We start from the raw sequence: 21,082 nt of genomic DNA, 5'->3' as shown, positions 1-21,082 counted from the left end.
CTGAGAGTTGGGGAGGAGGGTGCAAAGAGCAGCTTGGATCAGACCCACCAGAGTGAGGTCTTTGGAAATTCGCTGTCATTTTTTCTAACAGTACCATGTCTATGAGGACTGGGAATAAGAAAGATTTGAGTGAAACTGAGGAAGCTGGAAGAGGATTTATGAAAAGGGAAATGCAGGAGGAACTTGTGACCTAGGCACAGTGGGGTGCTGGGACCTGGGAGGAGTGAGGATGTAGGTCCCTGGGCTGCTGGCAGGCTTCACTCTGCAGGGAGGGAGGCCATTGCCTGCTGGTATATCTAGCTCACTGCTGGTGCCAGGCCTCTTGCACAGGCCTTTGCCCCTCTATTCTGCTGACATTCATAAGCTCTTGGTTGTTGTTGGCAATGTTACAAAATTTACCCCCAAATAGGCAAACAATCCCAAACCCAGATATTGGACGTATTTAAATAGGAAAGCATTTTAATTTAAAGCATAACCCTAGCTTATTTTGAGACATAGTTTATATGCATGCCTGAGGAAAATTTAGGCTTAACTTTGGTTTCAAACCTCTGTTTGATGGATGCTATTATGATTGGTAATTGGTATGGTGATTCTAAGTATCCTCTATACTTTTTTAAAATTAATTCACCTTAAGATGCTATATGATTGAGGTAGTGTCCCAGAGGCAGCTCCAAAAGACATCCGTATGTGCCTGGGAACATCCTGTTCGTTTGCATGGCCATTTTAGTTGGTGTTTAGAGGAATACAGTAATTCTGGCTTCACTGCTGCCCCTTACTGGAGATGGTGTGGCGAGGTTTAAAGAATGTAGCAATTGATAACTAAAATAAGCAGAGGATTAATGAATTGTTTGCACAGTGCTTTGAGCTCCCTGGGCAATACAGATAAGAGATGCTGTATTTTCTGTAGTAAATTATCTCAAGACCCATATCCTGTTACATTTCATAGGATGTCATTGTGTTAACTCTTCCTAGGAGTCAGTACTTTAGTGAGGAAGATGGTTGAATCTTTTGCCTCATCTGCATCTTAGTGATGTCACTTCTCACAACTTGGCAGACTGATTTCCAGAATTAAAAAAAAAAAAATTGGTGGTATAGCCTGTTATAGGATTATCAAACTTATCTTCCTTCATGGCAGAGTAAGGTCAACAGTGACTTCCTAGAAGGTCTTCTTAGCTCTGACAGCTCTGTTTCAATCTCTCAATTATTGGTAGAAATTAAGATGGCAATGAGTGCAGAAATCCATCCTGTTTTGGTTTAGGTCATGGTTTCAACTACATCTCCCACTGACACTCTGTCATTAAGTGGATCCTGGGATGGGTCTCTCATACCTGTACTAGTTCTGGACATAACCACCAAGTAGTTATAAGAAGACAGGCAAATAGCTGAAATACTTTTAGGAGAAACTATAAATGTAGTGGTTAAAGATTTGGTCTCTGAAGCTAGACTCCTGGGTCCAGATCGCCTCTATTTTTTTTTTTTTTTTTAAAGCTGTGTGACTTACTTCAATTTACTAAACCTCTCTGTGCCTCATTTTTTCTCACCTATTAAAGATAAAAATGGTAGCTATCTCAGATGGTTGTTCTGAGGATTAAATGAGGTTATATGTAAATTACAGTGCCTGGCATGGAGTAAACAGTCCATAACTGTTATATTTTATTATTTCTGGCCCTGTTTTCTTATATGAAAAAGAGAGGCTTGTACCAGATGGTCCCTAAAGACCAAGCCAATTCCAAGATTCTGATTCTATGCTGAAAGGAGAAAAATAGTGCTGAATTTAAGATTTGTTTTCTTATGTTTTTCTTGCCTTTCTTTTAAAGTGAGAATGAGTTATATCTGGCCAAAAGGCTGGACTAGGCCTAGCTTGGAAGAAGAGGGAGGAAAAAGAATAAGAGCAAAAACAAAGGTTTTTAATTATCTACAAACCAGACGACCACCACCTGAAAAGCTGAATGCTGTATATTAGTGATGGCATTTTCTTAGCATCAGCAGCTGGAGATATTATGTAACCATAGTTAAAAACATTTTCTCTTTGAAAACACATTGGCCCATCCATTCAACTCAGAAAGTTTCAAAGCAGAAAGAGTAACATAAAGTGAGTTTAGGGCATCCTGACCTCTTCCTGTCTTCCTCCTGTGTTCCTCCTTTAGGGAAAAAGTTATCTTTGTCATAATGACAACCTTGATACATAGAAGATTTATTCGTTTTATTCTTTTTTTTTAATAGCTTTCTCGAGATATATTTCCTATGCCCAGAAATTCACCTGTTTAAAGTGTATAGTTCAGTAGTTTTAGTATGTTCACGAAATTGTGCAACCATCATGACAGCCTAAATTTAGAATTTGTTTTTTGCTTTTAAATTTGGAATATTTTTATCACCCCCCGAAAAAAAAACCCTGTACTCATTACCAGTCAGTTCATATTTCTCCCTTTCTCTAGCCCCTAATATCTAAGCTCTGTATGGATTTGTCTATTCTAGACATTTCTCATAAGTGGAATTATAATATATGGTTTATTGCTAGTGTCTTTCACTTAGCATAATGTTTTTAAGGTTGACTGTGCTATAGCATGTACTGATACTTCATTCTTTTTATAGCCAAGTAATATTCCATTGTATGGATGTACCACATTTTGTTTATCCATGGATCAGTTGATGGGCATTTAGCTTGTTTTCATATGTTGTTGCTGCTGTGAACATTTACGTAAAAGCTTTGGGTGGACGTGTTTTTATTTCTCTGGATATAGATCTAGGGGTGGAATTGCTGGATTATATGGTAACTTTATGCTTAGAATTTGAGGAACTGTCACTGTTTTCCAGAGTAGATATAGTAAGTGTATTCTTAAGTTTTATTGTAAAGGACACTAAATTTGTTTTTCAGCACTCTCAGCATTCCATTTTTCGGCCTTTTTCTTCAGTCACTGGTCTTTCTTCTCCATGTTTAGGGACTTACTGTAGTTTTTGTCTTCCTTGATCAATACCTACTCTAAGAAAAAAATATTTTGATACATTATTTGACTTGAAGTGTGCATGATCAGGAATTATGTGAAACCTCTCCCAGAGCTATTTGTATTTTAAAGTGGGGGGGGGGGAGCAAGTCAAAGGAATGTTGGAATTTCAGGTGTCAGGTTCTAGAAGAAGCAGACCTTTGCCAAAAAAGATCAGCAATTTTTTGAAAAGCAATCTGGTATGATAGAACATGGTCTCTGAGGCAAACCAATCTGGATTCAAATCCTCACTTGTGTAACGTCTGTAAGCTGATTTAACAGAGATTCAGTTTCCTCATCTGTATAGTTAATGCAATGTAGGGTTGCAAGTGTGCACAATAAATGGCAATTATTATTTCTCCCAAAACCACATGGCAAAGTCTCCTTAGTTTGACCTTGTCTGTGCAGGTTGGGTTTTTCTACCAGTACTGGCCAGGAGTTTTAGAGACTCTCTGAGATGTTTCCAGACTCTGCTTTTAAATGCTTTAAATGGTTTTCTATATGAGAAGGGGGGATTAAAATGTCTGGGGCAAAAAGCTCAGCAGAAGGTACCCCAGTACACCTGCACTTTCGTCCTTCAATCCTAGAGTTCTAGGAAGAGAATCCCAGAGAACAGTGCTGTGTAGTGAACATGTGTCATTCTAAATTTAATGTTTTAAGTTTTCTAGTAGTCCATTGGGAAAAAAAAGTAAAAAGAAAGGTGAACATAATTTTAATTATGCATTTTATTTAAATCCAGATATATCTAAAATATTTCAACATGGCGGCAACATAAAAATTGTTAATGAGATATTTGGCTTTTTTTTGTACTACGGCTTTGAAATCTATTGTATATTTTACATCCATTGGGGTTAGTCCTCCGTGTTGGACAGCATGGCCGTAGAATGATTGTCCTGCAGAAACCTTTGTTTTGTTCTTTTTTTGGCATAATTTTCACACTCTAAGGAAGATGCATGGTTGTTCCCTACTCACACTTGATCTGGTAGTTCTTCCGCAGTTGAAATTGGTTCCTGATAAATAGCCATGTTCTGGAATAAAGCATATCTAAGGCCTCTCTCTCTAGCAGGGCAGAGCCTGCTTCTGGGAGTTAGGATGAAGTGGTACCCTTTTACTTCCTCCTGTTTTTTTAGCTTCTTTCCCTAACTCCTTGTTTTATGGTTTGTTTCCTTATCCTTAACAAAATCTGAAATGTTCCCCACAATAGAATGGGTAGGTGGAAGCAGCCACCTTGTTTTGTTCCACTAGAACACAATGGAACAGGTACAGAGAATTCCAAGCTGAGACAAAAGTTTGCTGGACACTGAGTCAAGAGTTCTAAGGCCTAAGGCTGCCTACCTCCAACCTACTATGTTATTTTGAGAATGCCATTTAACCCCTTAGTCTCAGGTTTCTACATCCTGGAATGGGCCATTCGAAGGAGCCACTAATCTGATGCCACATTTCATGGATCATGAGTCCCAGCATGGTCCCCGCCAAGGCCTGGATACATAGTGCAGAGGGCAGGTGGAGCATTTAGGAAAGAAAATTCTTTTTTCATTGTTATGGCATTTCTAATTTATCCTATGACGCTTTATATCTTTTCTAGACAGTCACGTAAAACTGGTTATGGTAGTGGTAAAGCTATCTCCATCAATCAAGTCGAGTTGGAGAAGGCAAACTGGAAGGAACAAATATTAGTGGATTTTCTTTTTAATTGAAGCATTCAGCATCACATTTACAAGGCCAGCTGGAGGCCAGTCCCAGTTTAATCCACCTTGTTGTCTCCATGACTGAATGCAAATAATGTTTCTTTTGCATCCTATCTACTTGTAGCTGTCGGTTTCTAGACTGAAAACTGCTTTTGGAAAACACAGCGATTTGTGGTAGCAGGCTGGGAGGTCCAGTATACCTTTGCACATTCATATGGTGCAGCCCAGGTAGTTAGGAAACTTAGGCTTGATTTTTCACTTTAGAATTGTGGACAGTTGCTTGTTTATTGTGCCTTCCACTGAAATACTAAAATAATGTGTGTTTCCCACCCTACCTGTGAGTAGGGCTTCTTGAAACTTAAAGTGAGAATTTTTTAAGACAGGTTAAGAAAGTGTGGTTCAGTAAGTGTTAAAGTTCTGTTTGTCCTGCTCTGAGACGGGGTTGAATCTGCTTGTAGGTCAAAGGAATAAATTTACTTAGTGGCCCGTGCTGATAGGGCTTAGAGAGAGCAGTCAGTCATTTTTCCCGAGGGCATCAGGTGATTTGAGCCCAAGTGTTGTCATTGCAAGAGAATACTCCTTGGTAAACCCTTCTTAATAGGATCGAAAGTTTGCATTTATCTTTTGCCCCAACAAAGAAACCCCTCTCAGAGCCCCTGACGTTTGAGCCCAGCCTGTCCATTCTGAAGGGCTCTCTGTGGATATCGGGGTAGACGTTAATTCCTCTCTACAGAGTTGCATGCCAGGACTCTAGGACTGTGCACCCTGCTTATGTTAATAAACATCTAAAAACCAAGCGTGAGCAACACATGCGCAGCTTTCCTTAGTGTGGCCCCCTTACCAGGGTGCTTGTAATCCCTTACCCCTTGCAAAGGAAATGTGTGGGTGGGTGCTGGTGGGTGGCGATGCTGCGCACAATACCAAGTATAAAGGCGGGAGGAGAAGTAACTGCACCGTGTGAGAAACACGTTAATAAAGCAGCTTCGTCCTGAGGCCAAAGGGGAAAGGAAACAACAGCAACAAAACCCCTAGAGAGAGCGTGTTTGCTTAGATCAGGTGGAAAAGAGAAATCGGAGCCTTCGAGAAGGAGTTTAAGGGGCTGCATCTCAAAATAAAACTTTGGGAACTTAGGAAAACGCTAAGAAACCCTGGAGGAACCAGGGTGGCAAGTCACATGGCCCAGTTCTGAACCGAGAGGCCCGTTTCAGGCTGCGAGCTGGGCCTGGATAGACGGGGCCTGGATAGACGGGCGCCTGGGTCTTGCTGCAGCAACCCGCACAATTAGCCTTTCGGAGGAGGGGACTCTGCGGGCCGCGAAGCCCCCTTGCAAATTGCTGACCTCACCACGGGGCTGATGCTGATGCATGGACCGGCGTAGCGATGCTGAGGAGCGCCCGAGCGCCCGCGGGCTCCGCGTCCCCCGCCTGGCCCGGGCCTCCTCTGCGCCCGGCTGGGCTGCGCGCCCTGGGCGAGACGTTGCCCCGCGCAGAGCCGGCCTGGAGCCCCCGAACCTCTGGCGAAGGCCATCCACTGGGGAAGCTGAGTCCCCTCCCCACTCTTCCCCTCCCTCAAAGTTGGGCTTGGTTGTATTTTCCCTCCCCTTTGGCTCCCAGGCTCCCGCCCTCCCCAGCCACCTCTTCTCCCTGGCTACCCTCCCTCTCTAGTCCCCTAGAGGGGGGATAAGAAAGGACCCTTGCCCCCACTCCCCCCCAAGGGGAAAGCGCTGGCGGGAGCCATCCTTCCTTTATTGAACACCTATCGGTCTGGGCTTGGATACTCACAACCACAGCAGTCAGTTTCAAGTGAGGAGCAAGGGTGAGAGCCGTCTGTCCTCAGGGAGCCAGGCGCAGGGTTTTTGCCCGCATGCTGCATTTTCGGTATGCAAAGTGGCCGTGCAGTGCAGACATTGGCGGTGGTGGTTTTGCATACAGAAGTGAAATCCAGAAGGCAGCGTGTGAGCACGTGGGTGAGTGTGTGCCCGTTCACAGGCACACATCTTCATTTGCAGCTCCTTGCTCAGTTGGCTCTGTGCTGTTTCCTGTCTTTTCACTAAATATTCCAGTTGATGCTTTATGATATTGAAATGAATCAAATAGCATAATCGGAAGTTACTGCAGAAACCCTCCCATCTTCTCTTCCGTCTTATAGGGAGCACATCATCTTCCCCTGGGGAGATTTTTAACCCAAAGAACCTTGATGTACTTTTTTTGCGGGGGGGGGGGGGCATATAATCTCTTCAGCCTTGATGTGCTTTAAACAGCACGGACATTTGTTTTCCTTAAGCTTGGTGTGATTTCTTTAACACTTGAGAGAGGTTGGGGGCCTTATACCCAGTGTTTTATATGGTGGCTCATCTTGTCTCAAAGGCCTCACAGGGCCTTGAGCTGTCTTCTTTTTGCAGGAGGCTTCTGAAAATAAAGAGTTGATTTTGCTAGCTTGGCCCCCTGCAACCTATACACACACGTAGTTGCCTCCCCTCCCCCATCTAATCTGCTGGAGCCAAGGCAGGAAGGGGCTGTCAACATGCTCAGGCCTAAACCATATTACTTTATTTTTCTTCTTAGAAAGTTATACTAGGAAAGATGTTCTTGATGTGTGATTATTATTCTTAAATGGAGTCTGGTGCTTTCCTATCATTGCTCTGTTATAGCCTCCCAAGGGCAACCACCAAGTCCTATAATAGACCCTCCAGAAACTTTCTGTTGAATGAATGTGGGAAAGCTTAGAAGTCAGCGAGGTTGAATTCCCTCATTACTTCAAAAATCTATGAATTAATTCTCTCTATAAATTTCCACCAGCCCAGTCAGTCTCTGATCCACCAGCTGAAGAATGAGGCCCGTTATTAATTTCACAGGAAGCGTTTCTCATCCCAGTGACTCTGGGAGAGAGGATGGAAGGGGTATTATATAGGTTGAGAGTTCACATGTTGCTTGTGACTGTTACAGATGTTATGGCTAAAATATAAGAGTAGTAATACACCAGCAGTGGGGCTAATAAAGAATGAACGTAATTGCTTTCCTCTGTTCCTGGTTTGGACACTACTACCGCCTACTCATTTGCCACACTCTTTTCCCTTTTTAGGTTTTTCAGGCTGGGATATCTTGGTAACCACAACTGAGGACTAACTTCCTAGGTGCTTATACTAAGAAGCAGACCTTCCTAGTAGCTTCCATTTGGTCTTAAGTATGCAGAGATTGGTTGTCTGGTCAAGACCCCACTAGAACCTGTCTTCTCACTTCTGGTGACTTATGTCACCTTCTGATGTTGGCCTTCGTACCTAGGGGTCACAGAAGCTTGATTATTTTTAAGTAAGTTTGGCCAGTTTTTGTTTGTTTGTTTTTAGGACTGAGAATGTGGAATATGGAAGTTCCCAGGCTAGGGGTCGAATGGGGCCTACACCACAGCTCACAGCAATGCTGGATCCTTAACCCACTGAGCAAGGCCAGGGATCAAACCTGCATCCTCATGCATACTAGTTGGGTTCATTACTGCTAAGCCATGATGGGAACTCCCTGACCAAATATTCTTGAATGCCATCATTTCTAAAGATGTTGGGCACAACTCTTGTGTCCCCCAAGTTGAAAGATGAAAAAAGTTAACGCTTTCTCGTCTTGCTTGGATTTAGGTTTTTTTGCACCAATTAGACATCTCATTTTAGACCTTTTGGAGGGCATGATGAAATTGCAGCGTTTGTATTCTGTGTTGGCCCAGGTGTTGCTTTAGCAAATATTTATGACACCTCTCTATATGAGGCATGAAGGACACTGAGGATGACAAATGAGCCAGTGGTGGCTCTGAACCCTCAAGGAGCTTACAGCCTTGAGGCTCCAATGAGGGGCTGGAGTCATGGTCATGATCTTTGTAAATTTCTAACATAGGCAGCTGACTTGCTCCCAGAGCCCCATGCCCAAGCTCTCTGTTCCTTAGGACCAGAAATGTGGCTGAGAAGGTCCTTCTGACCCAAAGTTCATGAGCCTGCAGGGTGATCGGCCTGGCAGAATTCTGCTTTCTTTCATTCAGAGGGTGCTGCTTTTTACTTAGGCAGCCTGAGAGGTGTTCTGTGTCTGAGTCCTTGCATAGCTTGGCCTTCTTGGCTTTCCATGAAAAACGGCAACTGCTTTCCTTTCTTTTGTTTCACTCTCTTTTGTTCCCTTCCTCCCCTCCACTGGGGCCTCCCACGCACCCTCAACTCGCTATTTGCCCAACTTGTGACCTGAGACCACATGGCATTTCCCTGGGATGGCTGGAATTTACCGCCCGCCGACGAGGCATCTGTGACATTTGCTCACCTGGGCGGCTTAAGCTCTGTGGTCCGCGTGGAGGGACGGCGGAGGGGAAGTGTGAAATTTACTTCTGTGCGCCAGAGTTCTTGCCAGCAGGGAGACAAACAAGGATGCTTTTGAGAGGCTGGCATTAATTTTTAGCCGGGTCCACATATATAGTTATATATATATTCATACACACATTTATTATGTATTCAATAAAGGCATGTAGACAATTTGCACATTATCTGTCATTCTCCAGTCATTATTTTAACAAATTAAATTTTCATGGTTAGCTTCCTCTTTCACATGCATACCCTCCCCCTGCACAGCTCCCATCTTTCTTCTTCCCCCCTCCTGCTGGTAGAAGACACTGGGTTCACTTAATGCTCTTTGGGGCCTTGTGCCATTAGACCTCCTGTCTCCTTAAGGCTTCTGAGACTCCTGCGGATGGCTTTCGTACTGTGGCTGGCCCTGCCGTTCTGCTGGGAAGGAAATAGCTGCTTGTCTCTTTGGATCAAACTGGTCTAGGAGCTTGTTCAATCCAGTTACTGGGACAGGCCAGCCCTGGAGGCTTCTCCGGCTCTTGGAACACGCAGACGCACAGTCTGTCTGTCCTGGCTGTCAGCCGAGGAAGAAGGGAGGCAGGCAGTGTAGATGGTTAAGCTGTTACTTTATACTCCTGTTTACCCTGTCCAAGTGATTTGAAAGGAAGAGTGCTCTGGGCCCTGGTCTGGGAGAAAGAGGGGTGGTGCGTCGTCTTAGTATGAAGCTGAACAGAAAATGACAGTGGAAATGATGCCCTTTTTTCCCTCTGGAGTGGGGAATTCTTTGGTCCACAGGTGGTAATAGGTAATGCATAGAGCAGTTACAACACGTAGAGCTGTTCTTATTGCCCCAGTTTTTAAGATGAGGAAACAGAGTTTAGTGAACTTGCCTAAAGTCACACAGCCCATGAGAGGATGTGTTGGGACACGCTTGACTCAGGAAGTTCTACTAAATGTAGATTTTTTTTTTCCCTACAAACATACTCATTCCTATTGAGTGACAGCCCTTCAGCTTGTGATTGTTCCCAGAAAATCCCATGGAATCCTACTCGGTTGTCCAAATAACAAATCTTTTGGCTCTGCCCACTTATGGTCCTGTGTCTCAGGTACATGAACTTAATTATGTCTTGGCTGTGGTTGGCTGTAAAACGTAAGTAAAAAGAGATAAGTCCAAAATTCTCCTTGAGTCTGTTTTCCTGATTTGTGTTCGGCCCCTGCCTGTCTGTTTTTTAGAAATCTACCTGATTTCTTTCAGGCAGTGAGCATGACTTATTTTCATAGGTGGTCTAAAGCTTGATTGCCCCTCTGTTTTTTGTGTGGCTTTTAACTCAATGAATTTTAGTGTATTTTTAGTTGTAGTGGTCATCACAACCCAGTTTCACAACATTTCCATCCCAAACCCCCAGCCCATCGCTGCCCTCCCGCCCCAATCTGTCTCCTTTGGTAACCATAAATTTTTCAAAGCCTCTGAGTCGGTATCTGTTCTGCAAACATCATTGTATCCTTGTGCCCCTCTGTTTTTTACATATGTATTCCTTTTCTGGTTCCCTCTCAGAAGCCTGGAGCATAAAGCTGGGGGCACCGTGCCTTGTTCTTGCATGCCCTTCCTGGTCCTGTCGTCCTTCTGTCACACTTCCGTGTGTGGTTACTCTGTGGCCTGGGGCGCTTAGATGGTTATAAATGGCGTGGATGGAAACTTCCTTGGTGAGACAAGATAGAGTCTCATCTGCCCAGTTGCAGAGCTGCCCTTGTCAGAATGGCAGGTTGAGCAGCCCCTGTCTTTGATGAGTGGGTTTCTCAGCCTAGAGGAGGGGACAGCTGACTTCCTAGGAGCGGGGTGGCCCAGAGGGCAGCCTGGTGTTAAGGACCTGGTGGAGATGAAGTCCAGGAGTGGGCTTGGACGGTGATGGTGCAGTGTCTGTTATCTTCACATCACCTCAGGGGGTAGGAGGGAAAAAAAAAGAATTTATGGTATCCCATGTTTAATTATATAACAGTATAATCCTGGGAAGACCTTAGTAAAGAAAATTTGTACAAGAAATTATATTTCCCCAGCTCAGTGTCTGTTATAACCCCTCCCCCATGTTTCTATATATATTTTTTCCTGTCATTTTTCTTATGGCTGTATGAATGTTCCATTTCTTGGAGATGATTGTATACTCAGGGGTGAAATTCTCTTCTGTTTATCAACAAAACCTGTTTTATGTCTTATTTATTTATCTATAGCCTATCTCATTTCAAAGAGCAATTCGAGCAGCTTACCAAAAGGTACAAGCAAAACGAAGAGATTTGCTAAAGACATGAGGAAATTAGAAGCGAAGATTAAGGTAGAAAATAAAGTGCAAGGGAATGTTATTAGCATGTAAAATTTTGCTTGTTTGTTTTTTGCTTTTTAGGGGCCATACCTGTGGCATATGGACGTTCCCAGGCTAGGGGATGAATCAGAGCGACAGTTGCTGGCATTCGCCACAGCCATAGCCACGCAGGATCCGAACCACGTCTGCAACTTAAACCACAGTTCATAGCAACGCCGGATCCTTAACACACTGAGTGAGGCCGGGGATTGTACCCGCAACCTCATGTTCCTAGTTGGACTCATTTCCGCTGCACCAGGACGGGAACTCCCAGCATGTGAGGTTTCATGCATAAGATTGTTTCTTATTGTGGCCTACCCAATCCTTTTGCTAGTAAGAACTTCCCAACTCTTTGGATCAAACTAGGCTTAGGACCTTGTTCAATCCAGATCCTATAAAGGTGAGTTGCAGATTTGACTCTCTTCCTCCATGGTAGCAAAAGCAAAAAGGATCAGTTTCAAATTCAAAGCATTTAGAATTGAAAGTGAATTAGTTGTTGGCCGTATCCAAAATTTCTCCCATAGTTCCCAACTAGATGCTAAATGATATGATAGATGGCTGTCCCATCATATGAACATGATATTTTATATTTTACTGTAGCCCTTTATATGCAGAGTCCCCATAGCATTCACCAGATATTACTGGCTTACATTCTGATGCCCTCATTAGAATAATGAATTTCTGGAAAATAATGTTGAGGACTTGGATGCCCAGCATGTATTTAGTAAATACCCAGTTAATATTTTTTGAATTGAAATGTTTTATCCAGAAAGGAGGAAAATCCATTAATTAGCATTTAGTGAGTATTGCTACCAAAAAGAGGGATCAAAAGTCCCTGCCCTCGAGGAGTTTATGGTCCATGGGCACAGATACATCTTAATAGATACCTCAGACTCTACTTGGTAAGTGCTATATTATCGAGGCACGCACGAACATTTTATCTTTTTGTGAAATGAGGTAGAAGATTGCTTAAAACACACTCTCAATGCAGGTGTCAGCTCCCTTTGGAGTTTGGGATTTGGGTCCTTAAGCCTAGGAGGGAATGGAAAAAAACAGAAATGTTGAAGTCTTCGGAGTGAGGAGAGAGGCCTTTGTTTTGCAGATTTGCATTTTCACTTCCTTTCTCTTTTAGGGGGAAGAGTGCTATTCCTAGGCTAACTAACCCAGCCTCTCTGGCTGGCCCCCAGCTCGCTGAGATGCAGGGATGGTGGGGCCTGAGGGAGGTAGGGAGGGGGGCCTCTCTCTTGGCCTTTTCCTAACCTGACCTGGCCACCTCAGTAGGAGACTCTGGATCCTTTTCCCACTGCCCATGAGAGTGATGTCTGCCACTACTGTTCCTGTTATGGCTTGTAGAGAATACTGGGTCCTAAGGCCAGGAGGAATGAACAATTCTGGGACATCCTTATAAAATAAAGGGTGAAAAGAGAGAGGAGTTCCCATTGTGGCTCAGTGGAAACCAGCTAGTATCCATATGAGTGTGGGTTCGATCCCTGGCCTTAGTGGGTTAAGGATCCAGCGTTGTGAGCTGTGGTGTAGGTCGCAGCTGAGGCTCAGATCCCTCATTGCTGTGGCAGTGGCTGTGGTGTAGGCTGTGGCTGTGGCCAGCAGCTGTAGCTCTGATTTGACCTCTAGCCTGGGAACTTCCATATGCTGCACCTGTGGCCCTAAAAATCAAAAAAGCAAGCAAACAAACAAACAAAACAAAACAAAAAAAAAGAGAAAAGAGCAAATAACTGCCACATCTGGTTTTCCCCCAGTTTTGTTCATTTTCATTAACTCATTACTATACTAATCAGAGAATATTTTTATTTCCCTTTCTCCCTCTTGTCCTTTCTTCTTTCCTTTCATTTAAAAACATTTATCTGGGACTGACTTCTAAGTGAGGCACAATGAGAAATGCAAGATAGGACTTTGTCCTCAAATTGCTTACTATTGGGAGAAAAAAAAGAGAGAGAGAGAGAGCGAGCAGGGCAGCCATTGATCAGGGACTTAGAGTTGTGCTACCCAAATGTAGCACAGCCTTTAACCCTCAGTATGCTCTCAAAATGTTTCCAGAAAGATGATTATAGTTTTCTCTGAGACTGGAAGGTTCTTCTCCCTCCAGATGGTAAACTCCTAGTGCTCCATGCTTTCTTCATCTCTGCTTTCTAGCTCAGAGCTTAGTGTTTATGTGATGCTCAATAAGTATTAGTTGATGGAAGGAAGGAAAAAAGGAGTCAAGGTAATTCATCCAAATTTGAATTGAACTTACTTCTATTTTCAGAGTGCGTATCTTTTTTTTTTTTTTTTTTTTTTTGTCTTTAGGGGCACACCCTCAGCATATAGAAGTTCCCGGGATTGGGGTTGAATTGGAGCTGTAGCTGCCGGCCTACGTCACAGCCTTAGCAACAAGGGATCCAAGCCGTGTCTGTGACCTACACCACAGCTCACGGCAATGCTGGATCCTTAACCCACTGAGTGAGGTCAGGGATCAAAACCACCTTCTCATGGACACTAGTCGGGTTTGTTACTGCTGAATTCCCCAGGCTGCATAGCTTAAGAAATTATTTCCAAATTGCTCCTCTCTGCTGTGAGCATCCTAGTTTCTGAACCTTATGTGTGTGCTTCCATGACGTGTCCAAGAGAAAAAGGAGACAGGATGGAAATCGCTCTTAGATCTATTGAATCACTAGTGAATTGCTCCAAACCCAGTGCTCAGAGAGAAAGAGGTTTCTGGTTAGAATCAACCGGTTACTGAATGGGGGAGAGTTCTTGAGTGGCTCCCCTGAGTCTCAGCTTTATGAGTTATGACCATGGATTTGGGGTTAGGAAGGGTCTCAGGGTATCTTGGGGAGGGAAAGAGGGCAGGGAAGAGTGTGCACGAGAGGACACGTGAGAACCGTGTAAAGACTGGTGATAATCAGATTTAAGAGCTGGCTAGACACAACCTTCCAGTGGGAAAGGCGGAGGTGGGAGGGGCAGCTGCTTTCACTACTCTGTGGCTCAGATTCCTTCCTTTTATTCCCATCCTCAAGTTGTCCTGTCATTTCCTAACTACCCAGCCTCTTCTTTTCTTTTCCCTGCCCCCAAAGGTATGCCAGCTTTCTTTTCGCTCATAGTGACTTTTTGCCGTTTCCCTTCCATCAGATCATTTGGGATGTTGAAAGAGCACTCCTCCAGTAAATAATAATCAGAATCATAATAGTAATAACTACAAATAAACCCAAGAAGTTGAAAGCGAGAATTTGTTTTTGTTTTTTGGTTGCACCTGCAGCAGGCATATGGAAGTTCCCAGGCAGGCATATGGAAGTTCCCAGGCCCAGGTGCAAATCCCAGCTGCAACTTTGACAACACCAGATCCTTAACCCACTGCACTGGTCTGGGGATCGAAATCAGCGGTGACCCTAGCTGCTTGCAGAGACAACGCCAGATCCTTAACTCACAGTACCACGGCGGGGACTCTAAAAGTGGGATTTTTTAAAATGTGAAAGCAGTTGTCAACCCTGAGGCAGGGGAATAAGTCATTGAATGAGAAGCTCTCTGGGCACCCTCTGCACTTCTCCCCTCACCCCTCCCTGTGTGAGCACGTGTAATTTAAACCTGTCTTTGGGGAGGAGTAAAGGAAGAAGTGCCCCCGCCCTCCTCCCACCAATTCCCTCCGTGCGTGAGCATTCCTAGTTGGAGTCTGTGATGTCTCAAACTGGGCTGTCACTATTCAGGGTTACTCCCTGGGGATATCCTTCCCCTGTCCCAGTGCAGTTCACATGTTTCCGAGTAAAGAGTAACAAGCTCATTTTCCCTACAGTTTTCCTCCTCGTGAGCCCCTATTTCACCCAGGATCCTGCCTTTGCTTTTCTGGGTTTGCTATTTAAGCTTCTCCTGGGGGACATGGGGGTGTTTGTCTTAGATCAAGAATCTCACTCACTTTGAGGAAGACTGTAGGTCTTTGATGATCAGTATATTTAAATAAAAATGTTCCGAAAACTTCCTTTGGCTTGGTTTGGAGACCATTAGAACCAGTTCCTTTGGTTCTTTTTTGTGCCTCTTCCATTCTCTTTCTTGGCAGAACTGCTGTGTACTTAAAGCTTCTTAGTTAAGCTCTTCTCACCCAAAATTGGGCGTCTTGGCAGCTAATATCAATGGATGTCTAGCTGAGAAACTTTTAGCATTTTAGTTTGTAAACTTTTTTTTTATATATAATTTTTTTTTTGTCTTTTTGCAATTTCTTTTTTTTTTCTTTTTTTTTTTTTTTGTCTTTTTGCTATTTCTTGGGCCGCTCCCACAGCATGTGGAGGTTCCCAGGCTAGGGGTCTAATCGGAGCTGTAGCCACCGGCCTACACCAGAGCCACAGCAACTCAGGATCCGAGCCGCGTCTGCAACCTACACCACAGCTCACTGCAACGCCGGATCGTTAACCCACTGAGCAAGGGCAGGGATCGAACCCGCAACCTCATGGTTCCTAGTCGGATTCGTTAACCATTGCATTGCCACGACGGGAACTCCTGTAAACTTTTTTCTTTACATCCTATGTGCATATGTAGGGTTTCTTTTATTTCCCCTTTTCTCCCCCCACCTTTTTTGAAAAAGGACACCTTTCTGCTGTGTTGTTATAAGCAGAATACATTTAGGACTGCCCTGGTGGCCTAGCAGGTTAGGAATCAGCATTGTCACTGCCGTGGCACAGGTTTAATCCTTGGCCCAGGAACTTCTGTGTGCTGTTGGGCGTGTTCCCCCCCACCGAAAATAAATAGACAAAATTTCTTTTTTCTTTTTTTTTTCTTTTTTTTTTTTTTTTTTGGCTATTTCTTGGGCCGCTCCCTCTGCATATGGAGATTCCCAGGCTAGGGGTCGAATCGGAGCTGTAGCCTGCACCAGAGCCACAGCAACGTGGGATCAGAGCTTCGTCTGCAACTTATACCACAGCTTACGGCAACGCCGGATCGTTAACCCACTGAGCAAGGGCAGGGACCGAACCCGAAACCTCATGGTTCCTAGTCAGATTCGTTAACCACTGCGCCACGCCGGGAACTCCCCAAAATTTCAGTTTATAGCCTGATCCCTTTTCTGTACCATCCCTTGAATAAGTAGTGCTTACCCACATTGATTGATTGATTGGTTCCTTCAAATGTTCAACAAATGGCATCTTCCTGGGTTCCTAAAGTAAAAGAGAGAGAAAGCAGCTTGGGAACCTGACTCTACAACCATGATGTACACAGAGAAGCTATGTGTCTTACTCACACCCTTGGAAATTAGAGCATTTTTTAGTATGTCGAAAGAACCGTAAATATAGGTGATCACTCATAATCCAACTGGTAAATCCACACGTCAAACTAGTGAATGTTGGGAAAATGCACCCAGCACCTACTGCTCATGTTTAGTGCTTTATACTGGTGGAGTTACTGCTTTAATGTATCCAGACAAAGAGGGATAAGAAGAGCAAAGGGTGTTCTTTGCAGAGGATACACGTGCATCTTTTTCTTTGCTGGCCTAGAGAAAGTTGCTCCTGGGTAAGGATGCTATAATTATCCCTGTTGCAAGAATAGGCATCAAACGAGACACCACACACACGATGAGTGTTCAGTTAACATATGTTTTTCCCTCTTCGTTTCCAAAGCAAAATGGAAACATCCAAGCCCACTGTGATGTGGGGAACAATTATTGGCCTGTTCTGCTGTTGAGTAGATGGGTAACGAGGGGCCTGCCACTCGGGCCAACTTCCTCACCCATAGGGTAGGCACTATCACACTCTGGTCCTCACTCTTGTCCTGCTCCAGCGAGGTTTATACATCTCCGGTGAGAGATGGGTGTAAAATGCTTTGTAAATTACAATGCACAACCCAACTCTGGGGTTTTTATTTTTTTCCTCTTAACGTATACTGTCACCACTACTTACACAATCAAAGCAAGAGAGAGAACACTCAGATTGGCAGGTGTGTGGAGGGCTGATTTAGAACACGGCATAGATTTAGAAATCTTGTTGAACACAGAATTGGTGGGGCATGCAGTGCATTTGGAGCCCGCGATCCCAAGGGCGTTGAACAGAGAGGTGTGATTGAGAGTTCCGTGATGGCGCGCAGAGACTGTTATCCACAGAGGGAACCTGAAGATAGAGGTTATCAGCCCACAGAGAGCACAGTGGCAAGGGTCCACCAGGAGTTTGTACAGAGCATGAAACTTGGATGTCGACTTCACAGACTCTCACATCTCACACCTAAGGATGCGCACAAGGGAAATAGCAAGTGTGGTTTGTTTTCGATGCGTGTGCCTATTTCATATTCCCTGGTTTCACACACCAGGTCCTAGGATGCTCCAACTACTGCTGAATCTTCAGAAAAGGTATACTGGTGTCTTTCACTTTGTGTGGCTGTGATCCCGAAAAAGTATGAGGGTCCTGGTTGGTAACTGCGTCCTTTTTTCAGAGTACACCCCTTAGCTTCCTGAAAGCGAACACTGGATGAGGCTATTACAGAGCATGGGGGCTTGAATAAGTTGTGCTTTCTCTGCGGGTCTTGGCTGCCTCATTGTTAAGCAAAGTGATTCGACTGGACCCATTAATGGGGCTCTTCCAGGGTTAGGCTTGTGGCCCTCCTTTTGTAGTGCGAGGAGCCCTTTTGGTAACTTGAATTTTATATGCAGAATGAGAGGGGGAAACAGCCTGGGGAGCCAGGGAGGGAGGCCTTGTCCCCTCCTGTCTCTCCACGCTGGGATGGACAGCTGATTTTGGGGAAATTGAAATCTGAAGTCTGAGGCAAAGACCGAAGGACAGAGGCCAGACCCAGAGTGGCTGCGTGATGGCAGGCAGGCGCAGAATGATTGAATGAAGTAGGGATACCATCACTGGGAGCTGAAAACCCTCACGTCCAGATGTGGTCGGAGAGGTTCACGGAATGAAAGACAGTCTGATGAGTGAGATACACACGCCTGTGGAGTACAATAGAAAAATCAATAGTAAGTGGAGGTGAAAGAGTTTCAGCCGCGTTTTATCGAGCACAAAGAAGACAAACTGGCTTTTGCCGTGATTCCAGCTCTATGTTAATGGTGCTTTAAAAAAAAAAAAACCCCAAGAAACTCCACTACAGGGTAGGGGAAAATATCACACAGCAGAAGTCGTGGGACATACAAATACACACAAACATACAGATGAAGAAAAAGAGACATTGACTCAGGACTGAACCTTCGGGGCGTGTATGCATATGAGTTTGTGCATGTGGTGAAGTGTGCTGTAATTTTACACGTAAGGTTTGAGCTGCCTTTTCCCATCCCTGGTTCCTTCCTTCCCTTTGCTTTCTACAAGTCTACTGTGGCTTTATTAGGAATTCCCTTTGGTTTAGGGGGAAAAAAAATTAGAGAGAAAGAGAGACCGGCTAGCGGGGAAAGAAACAAAACTAGCTCTTGGCTGGCAGCCCACAGCATGGGCCCAACAGCCCTGTTTGAGAGCAGTGCTCCAGCCTCCTGTTTTCTTAAGCACACCCCCCCAACCCCCACCGTGCCCTCTCTTTTTCTAAGGGGGCTAAGGGAGGCTGTTTCTACCCTCCTAACCTTTTTTTCTCCCCCTCCCCTTTCTGTTGTTTAAAGCGAATCTTTCTCTCTCTCTCTCTCTCTTTTTGAGGCTTGAGCCCGGAGAGCAGTGAATTTCTCCTTGCTGGCCTCTCCTCTCCTCCCCAGCCCCCTCCCTGATGAAGAGTTCATCCAAAGTTCGCATCCAGACTCCGAACAAAGTGGCCCAGACCTTTTCCTGACTCCTCACCCTTTGTCCTCATCACTCAGTGACAGACAGGAATCAAATGCTGAGGACCTAGCCGGGAGAGGGGCCGTGGGGGAGGGGGGGAGAAAGGAGAGGAGTTCCCATTAACTCCGGGCCCTTAACCACCACGGGGAGGGGGAGGGGGAGGGTGGCGGCCCCAGAAAGGATTTTTGTTTAAGTTTCCCCAGGCACACACTGAGCATTCCCAAGTTGTTTGCACACGGTTTCATCTGGTTTCTGTTTGAGGAGAAGAGAGTATGAGGTGATGTGTAAGAAGACGGGGCGGGGGAAGAAGGGACCGGAAAAAGATATCAGGGGTGCTTTTTCCTGACTCTGGAAATTTGGAAGCTTTCCGATCCTACCGTGAGAAAACAAATTCTCTGGGAGTTCAGGGTTCACCTTTTAGAGGTGGATTACACTTTTCAGGACACCAGAGGACCATAGAGCAAATTACTTCTTCCTGAGTGCTAAATGATCCCCTGGTGCCCTGGAACGAGCCCGTTTACCTCCAAAAGGTGAGTTGTTTATTGCCAGCGAGTGGAATATTGGCTGTAATGCTGGCTCATCCATCCTCTCACATCCCTGCGAGGTATTTAGGGTGGAGGTGATATTATCCACCTGTCACCACTGGAAGGGGGCTGACAAATGTCTTTCTGATTTCCATTCCGTGTTCCCGTGTTCCCGGGGATTGAATTGCTGGCGAGGGAGGGGAAGTGACTTTTCCAAGGTCTCCTGGTGAGTAAGCCCCTTACTGAGATGGCGTTACTATTTCCGTCCCTGTTGCAGTGCACTTGTCCCTCAGAGAGAAATAAGCGTCTTAACTCTGACTTGGGGCCTCATGGAGAAAGGCTGTTAGGAGAAATACCTCGGCCAGCTTAGAACTGGGAAGGGAGAGGCCAAAAGAGGACACATCCGTGACTGTCCTGACCTCATCGGGTTGTGTTTTAGTGCTTTGGGGCTCTGGGCTGCCTCACTTGTACTGCTTGCTTCATGCGTTCTTCCCCCCCCCCCCACCGCCCCCCACTCATTCCCAATTGCCACCAGCCTCTGTGCCTCCAAGGTCAGGTATACTGCTGAGTTCAGGTAAACAGTGGTGCAGGGGGTGATGGGTGTGTGAAAAATGAGGCCTAAATTGGTGAGATGCCATTTTTGGTGTGCCTTCATGGGAAGGACAACAGCATGAAATCCTGCTTGGCAGGATGGCCAGAAGATCTATTGCCTTTTGCTCCCCTAAATCTTCAAAATCATAGTGAGCTCTATGACTCCTGAAAGTGGATGCTATCACTTAGCCCTTCACAGTCTGCAAGATGAAGGGAATTGGGAATTCTTTCCGTTGGGGTGAACAGAGAATTGATCTCCGAAGTCAGGACATTTGGGTTCTGTTTCTCCTTTTGGCTGTGGAGTTGTTACAATAAACTATAAACCAAGTAAATTATAAAAGAGACCCTTTGCAAGCATGTTGAGGGTTGGTGATATTAAAAACTTTGAATGCATGATTACACTTCTAACATTTACTGAGGTTTTATGTGCCATTCATTGTGCAAAGAATTTCTGTTCATATATTTTATCTCATTTTTAAGTATACAACAATCCTGAGAGGTGAAGTTTATTATTTAGTAAATGAAACTGAGGCACAGCATGATTGAAATAACTTGCCTAAGATTAGTTTAGTAGATAGTTGTATGCATTATTATGGAAATACAGTGCATTTCTGGTGACTTTTGCAGAATAGCTTTATTGACAAAGAGTTTTGGAATCAACGGACCACCTTATTCATTAGGGCCTCAGATAACTTGGATTCTGATTCATTTCAGGCTTTGTTGAGTGAAAGCTTACCTCTTTACAGATGAACAAAGGGGGTCTTTCTAACTATATTAGCCACATAAACAGTGTTTGTGGGGATATTTATCCTGCTTAGCAGAATAAACTTTCCAAAGATTTAGCAGCTGCATTTGCATACAATAAATGTTTTAATTACTAATGATTCTTGCCAATTCATTAAAAAGTATGTCTGTCATGGCACTGC

The 21,082-nt window shown here is 44.6% G+C and overlaps 1 protein-coding gene and 2 long non-coding RNA genes across 13 annotated transcripts in view; 2 read left to right on the top strand and 1 right to left on the bottom strand.

The window, feature by feature from the left end:
• PBX1 (PBX homeobox 1) overlaps positions 1-21,082 on the top strand; it is a 346,007-nt gene that overhangs the window by 8,578 nt on the left and 316,347 nt on the right. The gene's annotated exons all lie outside the window — the stretch shown is intronic.
• On the bottom strand, positions 6,465-13,202 carry LOC146403926 (uncharacterized). Its single transcript, XR_014843948.1, has 2 exons — positions 12,974-13,202; positions 6,465-11,383 (listed from the first exon to the last, which is right to left on the bottom strand). It is a non-coding gene; the product is annotated as an uncharacterized LOC146403926 (long non-coding RNA).
• LOC146403927 (uncharacterized) lies at positions 9,002-13,055 on the top strand. The gene is made up of 3 exons (XR_014843952.1): positions 9,002-10,383; positions 10,832-11,385; positions 12,965-13,055. It is a non-coding gene; the product is annotated as an uncharacterized LOC146403927 (long non-coding RNA).

This window comes from Sus scrofa, chromosome 4 (assembly GCF_054392235.1).
Source record: "Sus scrofa isolate SSC_HxYL_T2T_F1_AM1 chromosome 4, Sscrofa_HxYL_maternal_Yorkshire_Landrace_v2.0, whole genome shotgun sequence".
NCBI classification, from domain to species: Eukaryota; Metazoa; Chordata; class Mammalia; order Artiodactyla; family Suidae; genus Sus; species Sus scrofa.
Note: the sequence above shows the minus strand (reverse complement) of the source record. Positions and strands in the feature narration are given on the sequence as shown.